This window comes from Gnatocerus cornutus, chromosome 1, assembly GCF_029298725.1.
Source record: "Gnatocerus cornutus isolate USDA-ARS CGAHR chromosome 1, icGnaCorn1.1, whole genome shotgun sequence".
NCBI lineage: Eukaryota > Metazoa > Arthropoda > Insecta > Coleoptera > Tenebrionidae > Gnatocerus > Gnatocerus cornutus.
In genome coordinates this window covers 33,458,648-33,471,217 of record NC_142233.1, presented here as the reverse complement: position 1 = coordinate 33,471,217, position 12,570 = coordinate 33,458,648, and the positions used below count along the sequence as shown (strand labels likewise).

The 12,570-nt window shown below is 31.8% G+C and overlaps 1 protein-coding gene across 1 annotated transcript in view; it reads right to left on the bottom strand.

Moving 5' to 3' along the window:
- Lrt (Leucine-rich tendon-specific protein) overlaps positions 1-8,248 on the bottom strand; it is a 43,021-nt gene extending 34,773 nt beyond the window's left edge. Inside the window, exon 1 of the mRNA XM_088044159.1 lies at positions 8,157-8,248. The gene's annotated coding sequence lies outside the window, so the exon portion shown is untranslated. The remainder of the gene's footprint in view (positions 1-8,156) is intronic.
- Positions 8,249-12,570: the final 4,322 nt, after the last annotated feature.

Here is a 12,570-nt window from a genome sequence, read left to right as displayed (position 1 = left end):
ACGTTAAAAATTCTTTCGGTTTTGAAATGATGAAAACGACGTTTAATACCTTTGTGTTTACATCAACCGGAGGAAAAGCTCAAAATTTATCAACTAGCCAAATTTGAGATCGATCAGTCAAATAGTTTACAAGTATTGGCCAAAAAACAAAACATTGAAAAATTTTTATCGATTGAGTCGGATTTTTTTTTGCGAAAAATCGATTATCGAATTTTGGGCTTTTGAAAACATTTTCTAATGTAAAATAGCGTAAACGCATCTCAATATCTCTAATAGTTTCCGAGATATTTCGGTTTAAAAATTTAAAAAAAATTATGCAAAATCAAAATAAACTATTCGAAACTTTGATCGATTATAACTTATTTATTTGTTATCGGATTTGAATTTAAATCCCATATTTGAAATCTGCGAAAAATTCTGGGTATACTGATGTATAATAACTCAAGTTTACTCCGAAAAATAAGCGAGATATCGATATCAGAACTCAAATCAAAAATTTGACCCTCTGGCAACAACCCAAAAATTTAAAAAGCCATAACTCAGTTATTTGTTGACAAATATTAAAAAACTTTGCGGATTTGGATTTAGCGTAACATTCTGCGTAAAATGAGGCAAAATTTGTTGAGTTTACTTAATAAATAAACGAGTCATTTTCAGTTAATTCCTTCATCTTAGTTGGTTGATTGATAAAAATGTCAGTTCTCCCACGTAAAAACTTCAAATTTGATGGCAATTTTGTCCAGATAATGGAATATTATGTAAATGTATAAGATAGGCTATTGTATTAGATTTAGAATATATTCCGTCCATCGCGACAGGTTAAGAAAAATCGGCGTAAAATAAGAGATTGCATCATCAAAACAACAATCGCAAGAGGTAAATCATCCCGAGAAGAAGCTCTTTGAAACTCGCGTCCCCTTTGTTTATAAATTACCCGGATAAACAGAGCGAGTAACTAATTAAAAGAAAAATCAATCAATTGCCGGAATTATGATTTTAATTCTCACATAAACCTCCAACTCCGAAGTTTTCGCAGTACCAAATGAATGCCAATGGGTTACTTGTAATGAGTTGCCCAAGTTAAATTGGAGCATTATTTGCACTTGTGTAAGACAACGGCACAACTCCCAGGATCACCCAAAGTTCTAAATTAATTCCCTTCAAAAACGCGAAGAATAGACCACAATAAACGCATAAATTTGAGTGCAGCTCGACCTCTAACCCCATAATGTTACGAAGCCCCGAAGACACTGTCCGAATATTAGACCGGTTCTAAACTCACCCCAGGGGGTCCTCAAACGGGGGAAATTCATTCCGGGTCATTTTAATTTTAGATCAGTGAACAAGATAGATCGTAATTTACTGTCGAGATTTCCCAACTTCTTGTGCATACTAAAAGTGAAGGAGCAAACGTGGAAAGTTGAAAAGAAGTTGTGAATTTTTACCACGTTGCAGCGTTTAATATTTACATCATCGCCGCCCACGGGAATTTTTTACTATTATTTATTGCAAACTATTTCGCTCAATGACGCCCAAGTCTCTTTCTTTTTCAACATTTTTTCGGTAAAAATAAAACGTGTAACCGGAGACAGGACCATATGCTTGAAGCCGTCTAAATAAGTGGGTTCCTTTTCAAATTTCTTCGCCGCAAACAAGAGAGATACTGTCCATTATTTGCTATAAATCCGCCTCTTTGACAAGATTTTCATAAATTTTCTTACAACAATACACGGAAGCTTATCACACCATTAATCTCACGCTTTAGCCTGCCTTGAATTCCACTCAAAGAATTTTAATTTACATAACACATGAGCTAATGAAAATGTAGTTAACGCGTCCGATTTAATTTATATCAATTTAAAAGCTGCCGAGCTAAATGATTTCATTGGCTGCACTTGGCAGTAAATCAGACCAATTGCTCTTAATGGCGGTGGTGTTAAGTATGATTAACAATAATTAATCCTCGACGTTGCTTTAACTTTAAAGAAATCATGAACTTTACAATCAGCGGAATCTTTTACTGGAGAAAGTTTCTAAGTACGTGAGAAGAAAGCGTTGGGACACATTTTTTAGTCTTTTGGTGCAGCGGTTTGGAGGAATTGCATTTGGGGAAAATAAGTTAACTGGGAAAGGAGGAATATTAACTGCAAAATTAAAGAACACGGATTCTTGGTATTAAGAGGGTAATTAAGAAACAGAAGAGATTTGCTTTTAGAAATTGAATCGGGGGGTGATTTGCAATGATGAGGGAGAAAAATTCAATACAGAATTTTATGGCGCATCCACCTGGCGATATGAGAAAGGTGAAAGAGAATCTCAGGTCGCTCGTATTTTCTAAAAATTGTTGAAAAATTAAATTTAGTAATGGGATGAAATAAATTAGGTATATGTATGTACCTATTTACAAATTTATTAATTAAATTAAGAGTTGTAATTCTTTTAATCTTAACGTCAAATTAATCAAATTTGGAGAGGTCACTCACTAATTAGGACGTAGTTACCAACTAAACCAAATTTAAAAATTATAGAGCCACGGCGACAGATTTTAGAAATTTTTGTTATTTGGATAAACAAAATTTTGACATTTTTTATTATAGGTGTATCTCTGGCAATTCTAACGCCACAGAAATCAAATTCACGGAAAAATCTGACTTAAACCCTGTTATAAATTGTGCCCAATTTCAAAATTATAGAGCTACAGCGACAAATTTTAATGTTTGTTTAAATAAACCAAAAATGTGCAATTTTTTTAATAAAAATGTAACTTTGGCAATTACAACGCTAAATCAATCAAATTTGGAAAAATTAGTAATTCATTGTTGTTATCTGTGCCAAATCTCAAAATTGTAAAAGAGCAGCGGCGACGATTTAGAATTTTTAATTTTTTGGATAAACAGAAAAATGGCCGCAAAATTGTATTATAGTCGCCACAGTAATCAAATTTTGGGAAATTACTATATCAGATCTTGTTATCAATTGAACCAAATTTCAAAATTATGAAGCTGCAGCAACAAATTTTAGAAATTTTTGTTTTTAGAATGACCAGAAAATGAACAAAAATTTTTATTATCAGTGTAACTCTAACAATTTGAACGCCACTATAACCAAATTTAAGGAAAACTTAGCCCTTGTTATCAATTGAGCCAAATTTCAAAATTATAGAGCCGCAGCGGCAGATTTAAGAATATTTTTTTTTGAATAAACAGAAATTTGCAGAATTATTATTGATGTAACTCAGACAATTCGAACGCCAAAATAACCAAATTTGGGAAAATCACTAATTCAGATCTAGTTATTAACAGTGCCAAATTTTAAAATTATAGAGCAGTAGCGACCAATTTTAAAATTTTGTGATTTTTAGATGGCCAAATTTTTTTATTAAAGTCGGAATTTTGTAACTTTGGTTTTACTCCGCCTACATTGACAAATGACGATTTGAATTTGTCGAATCAAGGAATGGCTAGCCTCCTTTACACAACATAATAAAAAATTTGGCAACTCTAGTGTCACACTTGTCAAGAAGATTTGCAGTTTTGCGGGAATTTCATTAATCGTGACTCCTTCGTCGATTTTGATTTTGTTTCGTCTTCTAATGTGTAGACATTTCTACCCCGGCTTCTGGCAAATATCAGCAAACTATCAAAATGTTGGAGAGTAAATCAGACTTCCAGCTATAATTCAATTGGCCCAAAAGTTAGGCGGAGTTAAACCAAAGTTATAAAATTCTGACTATAGATGTGTAACTCTGACAATTCTACATTCACAACTGTCAAATTTGAAGAGGTTACTAATTTAGACTTGGTTACTATCTATGTCAAATTGTAAAATTATAGAGCACAAAAGACAAATTTTAGAATTTTTATTTGAAGGATAAACCAAAAAAAAAATTTTTAATTAAAGGTATGTATCTGTATTTTTAAGGCTAAAGCAATTAAATCTGAGGGAATTACTAATTTAGACTTGCTTATTAACCCTGTTAAATTACAAAGTTTAGACCGGAAGAGACAAATTTTGGAAATTTTATTTAAAATAGACACCCAGTTTTCGCTCCACAAATTCTCTTATATTGAAACACTAATCCAATTAAACTGAAATTTGGCCAATTCATAGCTCCGAACGAAGCAAAAGTACCAAAATTTTGTCCATATTAGGTCGTAAATTTGTAAATAAACACAGTTCCAAAATTCAAATTTCCTTAAACCTGTTGCACATTTAGCACCCAATGCACACGTTCATTGATTTCGTTGCATAAACTTCGCTCGTTATCCCGTCAAATACAATTAACCTTATTGGTAAATACACCGATTTAAACAAATTCTATTTAGGTAAATAAGCAACACCTGTCAGCCATAAATCATTTTGATTAATGGCAAAGGAAGTTAAATCTCTTCTTGTAAAATTTGCCTCGATTCTTCTGTTAAAAATTCAACTAATCCGCGATGCGTGTTTGCGCTTAATTATCGCATTTCAATCTGATCTTTAAAGCTAATAACGTGATAATCTCCTGAAACCGAAACTCCTAATGGGAAATCAGTTCTTCTCCATTAATCCCAACAAGGTTCGATCTATTGATCGTAACTGCACCTTTATGTTGATGGTAGGAAGGTAGTAACTAATTTATAACTTCCACAAAATCCCATTCGTCTAATTGGAACTCATAATTATACCGCCATGGAGCTCCAGCTATAAATCACCAATTACTTTCAGAGTGGATACCGGTTAGTTATCTGGGGGCACATACAGATCATCAATTTCTACGCAAAAAGAAAATATTCAAATGCATTTCCTCTCGTTTCGCGATCTTTTAATTTCTCTTGAATTTCTCATGATACAGCGGCTATTCAAACAGTCTCAACTCTCGTAAAATATAAACTAACTAAATTACTCAGTCCGGACTACAATAACTCAAACTTGGCGGCCAAAGTACGAACTTTGACAAGAATAATTTATATAATGCGACACCTGAGTTTATCGCCAAATTAAAAATTTATTTACACAACAAATTATCAAGTCCCAAAAAATTCAGACAAATTTATTCATCCACAACTTCATATGTAATTTATCAAGTATCTCGACAGCAAATTACAGAGATAACACTGCTAGTCAACCCAATAGGGTATGTGATGATTAATCGTGTTGTATTGTTAAAGTCAAGTAGTTAAATCGGCGCTTAGCCGCAGAATAGTTAATTACACATTTTTGGCCCGCCTGTCTGAAAACTCTATTTTAGATTTAACGAAAAGATGAAAGAAGGTCGAGATCACGTCGGTTACTTCCGACATGTCATTTATTTCTCTTTTATTTTATTATCGCCAAGACAACCAATATGTGGTCGGATGGGTTATTGCCAGTTTTATAAAGACGCTCGAGAGATCGAAAAACTGCGTTGTTATAACAGGGCGCAGAAACTCAAAGGTACACATGACGTTTTATGTAACTGACATCAAATTTAGCTAAAGTTTTCCGCTTGACTTACTCAGAGCTGAAATTAGTTCCAATCCGACACCGGTAATGGAACGGAACAGACATTGTATTTTCCAATTTTAAAATACATTTTATTTTAATGACGTTACATGTTTTTGAATACACCGGAAATAATTTGCAACTTTTTCCTCTCTTGCATCCACTTTTCCATTCATGGCAACAATCGGAATCAAAATGTTGGCATTTTTAGTAACAAGGTTTAAATTACTGGAATAAAAATAGTTTGGTTGGAATTGTCGAAAGTTCTTTTGTTGTGCAATTTTCAGTGGTCGTATTTTCGAAAACTTAAAGATTGTCAATTTTATCAACAAAAGTTCCGCATTTTGTAAAGTGGGTTTTTGAGGGATGTGGATGGAGCTCTGTAGATTTGTTGATTTTGATATGTTCTTTCGATTTCCGGTCGAGAAAAAGTCAATTTCCTTCAGAAATTGATCAAATTAGCTCTTAACCCTTCTCTCTTATATTTTTCAGAATACTTAAACGATTTGAATGGAACTCTCTAGGCTTGTAGACTGAGATTTTTTTGAATGTATGTCGGGCAATTCTAATGCGACAGTAATGGCCGAAAATTTGTATTATGGATGTAACTCAGACTCCGACGCCACAGTAATTAAATTTGGGGAAATTACTAATTGAGACCTTATTATTAATTGTACCAAATTTCAAAATTATAGAGAAGCAGCGACTGATTTTTTGGATTTTTGTTTTTCGAATGACCAGAAAATGAAGAATTTTTTTTATTATAGATGTAATTCGGGTAATTTTAAGGTCCCAGTAATTTAATTTGGGGAAATTACTAATTACTAATTTAGACCTAGTTATTAACTGAGCCAAATCTCAAAATTATAGTACAACAGAGGCTTTTTTTAGAACTTTTTATTTTTTGGATAAACAAAAAAATGCTCGAAATTTTTATTATAGATGTAATTCGGAGAATTTTAACACCACAGTAATTAAATTTAGGAAAATTGCTAGTTTAAACCTCGTTATTAACTGTGCCAAATTTCAAAATTATAAACCAACAGTCCCCGATTTTAAAAATTTTTCTTTTTTGAATATACAGAAACTGGCCGAAAATTTGTATTATCAATGTAACTCAGGCAATTCCAACGTCACAGTAATTAAATTTGGAAAAATTACTAATTGAAACGTCGTTATTAATTGTGCCAAATTTCAAAATTATAAAGCCCCAGCGCCAGATTTAAATTTTTTTTAGATAAATAGAAGATTGCAAAGGTTTTTATTACAGATATGACTGGCAATTCCAACACTACAGTAGGTAATCAAATTTTGTGAAATTAATAATAAAGATTTAGTTATTAACTGTACCAAAATTCATAATTGTAGAACAGTAGCGACTATTTTAAAAAAAAATTATTATTTCAATGACCAGAAAATGGACATTTTTTTCATTTCATTTTCATTGTCGATGTAACTCGAGCAATTTTAAAGTCACAGTAATTAAATTTAGAAAAAATACTAATTTAAACCTAGTTATTATCTATGTCAAATTTTAAAGTTATAAAGCAGCAGCGACTGATTTTAGATTTTTTTTTAAATAAAAAAGGGCAAAAATTTTCATTATGATCAAATTAACTCTTAACCTAGAAAGACTTATATTTTCCAGAACACTTAAACAATTTGAATGAAACTGCAAAAATGTAGACTGAATTGTGCTCTTTCGATTCACGGCCAAAATATTGTCCAAAAATCTTTCTCAAAGTGTAAAAAGAATAAAACTGATACCCCAAAAAAGTTTATCTTTGGTTCTAACTCAAACTAAAATGGATAAAAGAAGACCTTATTGCGATAAAAGTAACTGGTTTTACAGAAAAATGTTCACAGAATCTTGTTATGGCTTGGTTTTCCTGCGACGTCAACTGATTTCCGCTCAAAGTTGAAAATAAATTGAAATTTCCAGAGTTCTCACAGAATTTCGATCAAAAAGAAAACGGAGTCTAGTTGCCCTTGGATTTTTTAAAGTTGGTAGGTAGTTCTGTCATTTACAAATTGATTATTCAAAACCATTTCACGAAGCATTTTAAAATAATTTAAGTCCAGTCATTTTCGAGCATAATTGAATTAAACTGCACAAATAAACTAATGCAATTTTAAAATTCAAATTATGACAGTTTTATCAAATTAAAGCACTTCGCAGTTTTAAAAAACAATTAAATTCTATTGATTAGTTTAATTACCGTTAAATTTAATTATTAATTTGTTATGAAATAATAAAATTGGGGATAATAAAGAACCTTAAAACGAGCAAATATTTGTTAAATTTATCAGAAGCCTCTTGCTAAAAATATATTATTAAACTTGAAATACTGGTCAAGTGCACTTCTTAAAGGTCTCTTGATCCAAAATCCAGCAATAAACAGACACAAAGGTGATAAAAATAGACACCGTAAATCTAAAATTCATAAATTGATTTAGCGAAGAGTATTTTATGGGCAACATTTCATTTTTATCGCACTCGTGCTATAACATTTAAAAACACAGCCGCAGTCGATTTCACACTTGTTACGTAAATAATTTTTTTTCTATATGGAAGTACTTAATTGGTGTTGACTGATCACATTTTGTAATAAAAAAAGTGTCGCAATCAACTAAACCGATAGTTTCCATAATTTTCCAATTAGTGCCGCTACTGAAAAAGGATAAAAACTGACCTTTAATTATGTAGCTTCACACCATAACCGAATACTATGTAAAGCATGCTTCCTCTTTCCGTTGGGCAATCAGTAACACAAAAAAAACACGTTGAATCACATCGACACGAAAATTTCAAGCTCGTCACAATTTTTTTGTCTTTCCCGTCGGAAGTATCGAAGGGATTCCCGATTATCCCTACATTTTGTAGGGATATCGTCTGGATCAAGACCAGGTGCGGATGATCTTTCTGCGTGGGTGCCACGATCTCGCTCCGGTGACAGTCGCGACCGAAATAAACATTTGAAACTGAATATAGCATTGCATGTCGCGGCCTTAAAGCGCGCAAGCGTGAACGCGGCTTAACCACCAACAATAGGGTCATACACCCACGATTCATCTTTTTGAATGCATTATCCATTGAGTTGCGTAAATAACAGGGTATAACATTTACATACATCTTCCTACATGCGGCTAACTTTATTATGGGCATTTTTAAGGCGCAAACAAAAAGTTTACATGCTCATTCTTTGGGGATGTAAAATGAAAATGGGAAATTTTAATGACTCAACACAACTTTCTTTAATTTCCTCGTTTCGGTGTACCATGATGGGTGAATGGATGAGTCATCCCACGGCACCACCATACTAAATGCAGGTTCTTATTTGCATAACGATATGTGGATTTTCATTCTTACAGAAAAGGATAATTAACACAACTAGTTTTACCATATTTGTAGTGTTGCGGTCGTCGCGACAAAAAGAAGTATGTGATCAAAAGTGGTGACCGCTTTCAGAGGATATGGGCTCAGGTGTGGACTGCTTAAGACAGCTGAATGACTGCGCAGTTTAGCGAAAACGGTTTCATTGAATAAATTACGGGAGAAACGGATAGGGGAGAAATCAAATAAAATTACAAACAATATAGAGATTTTATTAATTGGGAGGAAACAAACATAATCATTCGGCCTGAAAAGTTTCCTGCGAAAAAATTCTCGAATCATAAAAACAGATTTTGAATTTTTTAACATGGAAATTATTTTTCGGAACTCTTTCGTATTATTTATACGCCGCTTTTAAAGAAAAACTCGCCGACGAGATCAAATCGAATAATTCGGCAGTTGAAACGTGAGACTCTTGATACTTTGAGCATTGGCGCTAGTTTAAATGCTCTCCAGACACTAGTGTGGTATTGGTTGCAGACAACGTTACTATAAAACTGTAATTTTCTAACAGACTTGACAAGAAGTTGGAATCGAAACATTTTACGTCTGCTTTTCATGTTCGAATGTTCGAAATATTCTCTGCCAAATCTAGAGCGCAAAATTCACCACTCTATCAAAAATATCCTTTTCTTGTCTTCCTGAAGGCTGTTATTCCTTTTCTCGACAGTTGAGGGCAGTAATTAATTAGGTTGCTGAATCTAAAGTAATTTAGAAAATCTGAAACAAATTTATGTGCAATCTTATAAAAAAACGTACAATTAAAACAGAATCAAAAAATTAAATTTTAAATATGTGTTGAGTTCTGATGATAATAACGAACCCAAAAATTTTCATTTTCCATTTCTGAAAACACCAAATAAATTTTGAAAAAGTGAAAAGTCATTTCTAAAGTAGAATGACCTCCTGGTTCCGAATCTAAAATCCGTTTTGCTCCATCAGATCCGGATTCAAAGACATTCTTGAAAAATGATGTTTTAAGGTTTTACTGCACTTTTTTTTTCCTTCAGATTTTCTTAAAAACTTGCAAAATTATAGAATTGCTCGACAGTGTATTTAAAACCCAATTTAATAAGCTTTCTATCTATCTTTCTATATGTAAAACTCATCGATAGGGTTAGTACTTCCTATAATATTTTTGAAAAACTAACCTCATGTCATTATTATTAGTGTAATTTTGCGTTAAAACTTAAAAATTATTACATCAAATTTTCAGTGTAATGCATCATTGAAAAGATTGAGATCTTGTCTTTTTGACGTGTTGACACATGCATTGCTATCTCCTATCGTTTAGAAGTTACAGAATAAAAAACATTAAAAAGTTTTTCAAAAAATTCAAACTTTGCGTTATTTTATGGCAATTTCATTAAAAATCAATACATTTGCTCACAAAATTGTAATTTCTAGACATACAGGGTGAACCCGAATAAAGTGCAAATATTTTAACCACAAAATTAGACACCGCTGTATATAATAATTCTTCAAAACAAAACTTGAAATTCGAAAGGAACAAACTGCAAAAAAAGTGCTTATTGCGAAAAATTAATTTATTTGACATAAATTGAATGTTTATCTCGATTGGTGGTAAGGTGACTTTTCCAGACTCTCGCTTTGTGGATCAAACTGAAATTTTAATTAGAAACGAAATAATAAAAAAGGTGGACAATCCACAATATCATCACGAATAAATTTAGTTTCACTTTCACGAAACACTTTTTATAACTTTATGTTCATCACTTTTAAAGAAACCACTGGCAAAGAATAAAAAAATGGAACTCTAAATAATTTAAATTTTGACAATTTGGCACTCTAAAACAAACCTTTCTCTATGACGATTATTGCTAAACTGACGGAAACTCCGATGAAAACATTTTTACCACTTGTTCATTAGCGTTTTTATTCCCAACTTTTCGATAGACAAGACTGGCATTCACAGTGAAAATGACTAAGAACAACTTCTTAGTGATGCATAGCGATTTCTATAAAAAACTTCCAAACATTTTTTTTATCGAAAACGGAGATGATTTGGAACGCGAAAATTGGCCGTCATTTCAAACTGCCCTGTCTGATATTAGGGTTAAAATCTTTGCCCAGAATAATACATTTTAGTAAACTTTTTGATGATGAAGAGCTCTTAGTTTGCTTATGAACCAAAAAAAATAGAGGGTGGAAATCTTTGAAAGGAATTGTTCAGAATTGTTTGGAAAACAGAATGAGTAACTATTATAAACACAAATACTCGCCAATTTGTTGGAAAATTAACACAAAATGTGATGTCACTAAAAATATATTTTTTTTTATTTTCACTTAAACGAAAAATTTTTTAGATTCATACAAAAACGTCTTCAAATTTATTGAAATGATAAAAAAACTCAACCAACAACTTTTCAACAGTTCCTGCATAATTTTTATCTGTGATCTTCCATTTTATCGAGTAAAATCATTTAAAAAACTACAATTTTGTATACATTGAAATTAAAATTTTTACAAAGTCTTCGAAAGTTAACAAAACTTTTTTTTCTAAAAATCGCTACATATTCTTTGTCATGTAACATCTAATTATTAAAATTACAATTTTTTCCCAAACACCAAATTTTACAAAAAATGCTGACGCGCGTTTCGATAGCAATGCTATCATCATCAGAGCGATGATTAAAACTAAACAGTTTTAATCATCATCACTATCATCAATATCATAAATACTTTGTAATTTTAATAATTTGTCAACACCAAGAATTGATCCAACAAATTTTCTTTGATGTAACATCTAGTTGAAAAGACACAATATAACTTGTTTAACACCGCGTAAGAAAGCAGAAATTTCAATCAAAATCAAAGTATACATTTCGGAGTTTTATGAAAACATGTTTTTAAAAATCGTTAGTTTTCCGAAATTTTCATCAGGGTTTCTTCTAAATATCTAGGCAAAAACTGCCCCTTCCGGCTACTTCTGTAGTTCGTTGAGAAGCTCATTTAATTACCTTTCCAAAGATATACTATAGAGATTTTATCATTTTGCAGGTTGTTAAGTAACAATGAAAACGAACAAAAAGGAATGCGATGTACCAAAAAAAACTTCTTTCCAAATAAATATCTCTGAGTCCAGACCTGATAAAGCCAAACGGACTACAAATTTAGAATCAGAAGACAATTCCACATTAGAAATGACTTCCCACTGCTCCAGTGAAAATTTCGTCTAAAATTTATGGACTATTGAAATTATAAGAAATGTTAAACCGATCGTTTTAAATTCAAAACTGCAGTCAAATCCTTGGGATAATCTTATTGAATTGAGAACAAAAATAAATTAATTAAACGATAAACGCAAGTAGTTGTTTATATTCTATTAAACGAGATAAGTGACACCCGTAAGCACGTTTTATTAAACTGGAGCAAAAAACATGACACAAAATAAAAAGACGATGATAAAAAATCCATTATTTTCGATTTTTTTCAGATCTTCGTGTTAGATTCGTGATTCGTACGAAGAGAAATGTGAAAAACCAAACGATTTCAACAATAAAAACAAGTTGTATTCAAAATCAAGGCCATATCATGCAAACTAAAACAAAATTTTCCACTGTTTAGTGTTTATCCTCATGGGAGCGATCTTTCATGAATTAATAGATCATGGTTGTATCCTTGGATAACGAGATTTCCTTTCCAAGTAATAAATTTCATAAAAGGAATAGTATACTACAAAAAAACAGAAG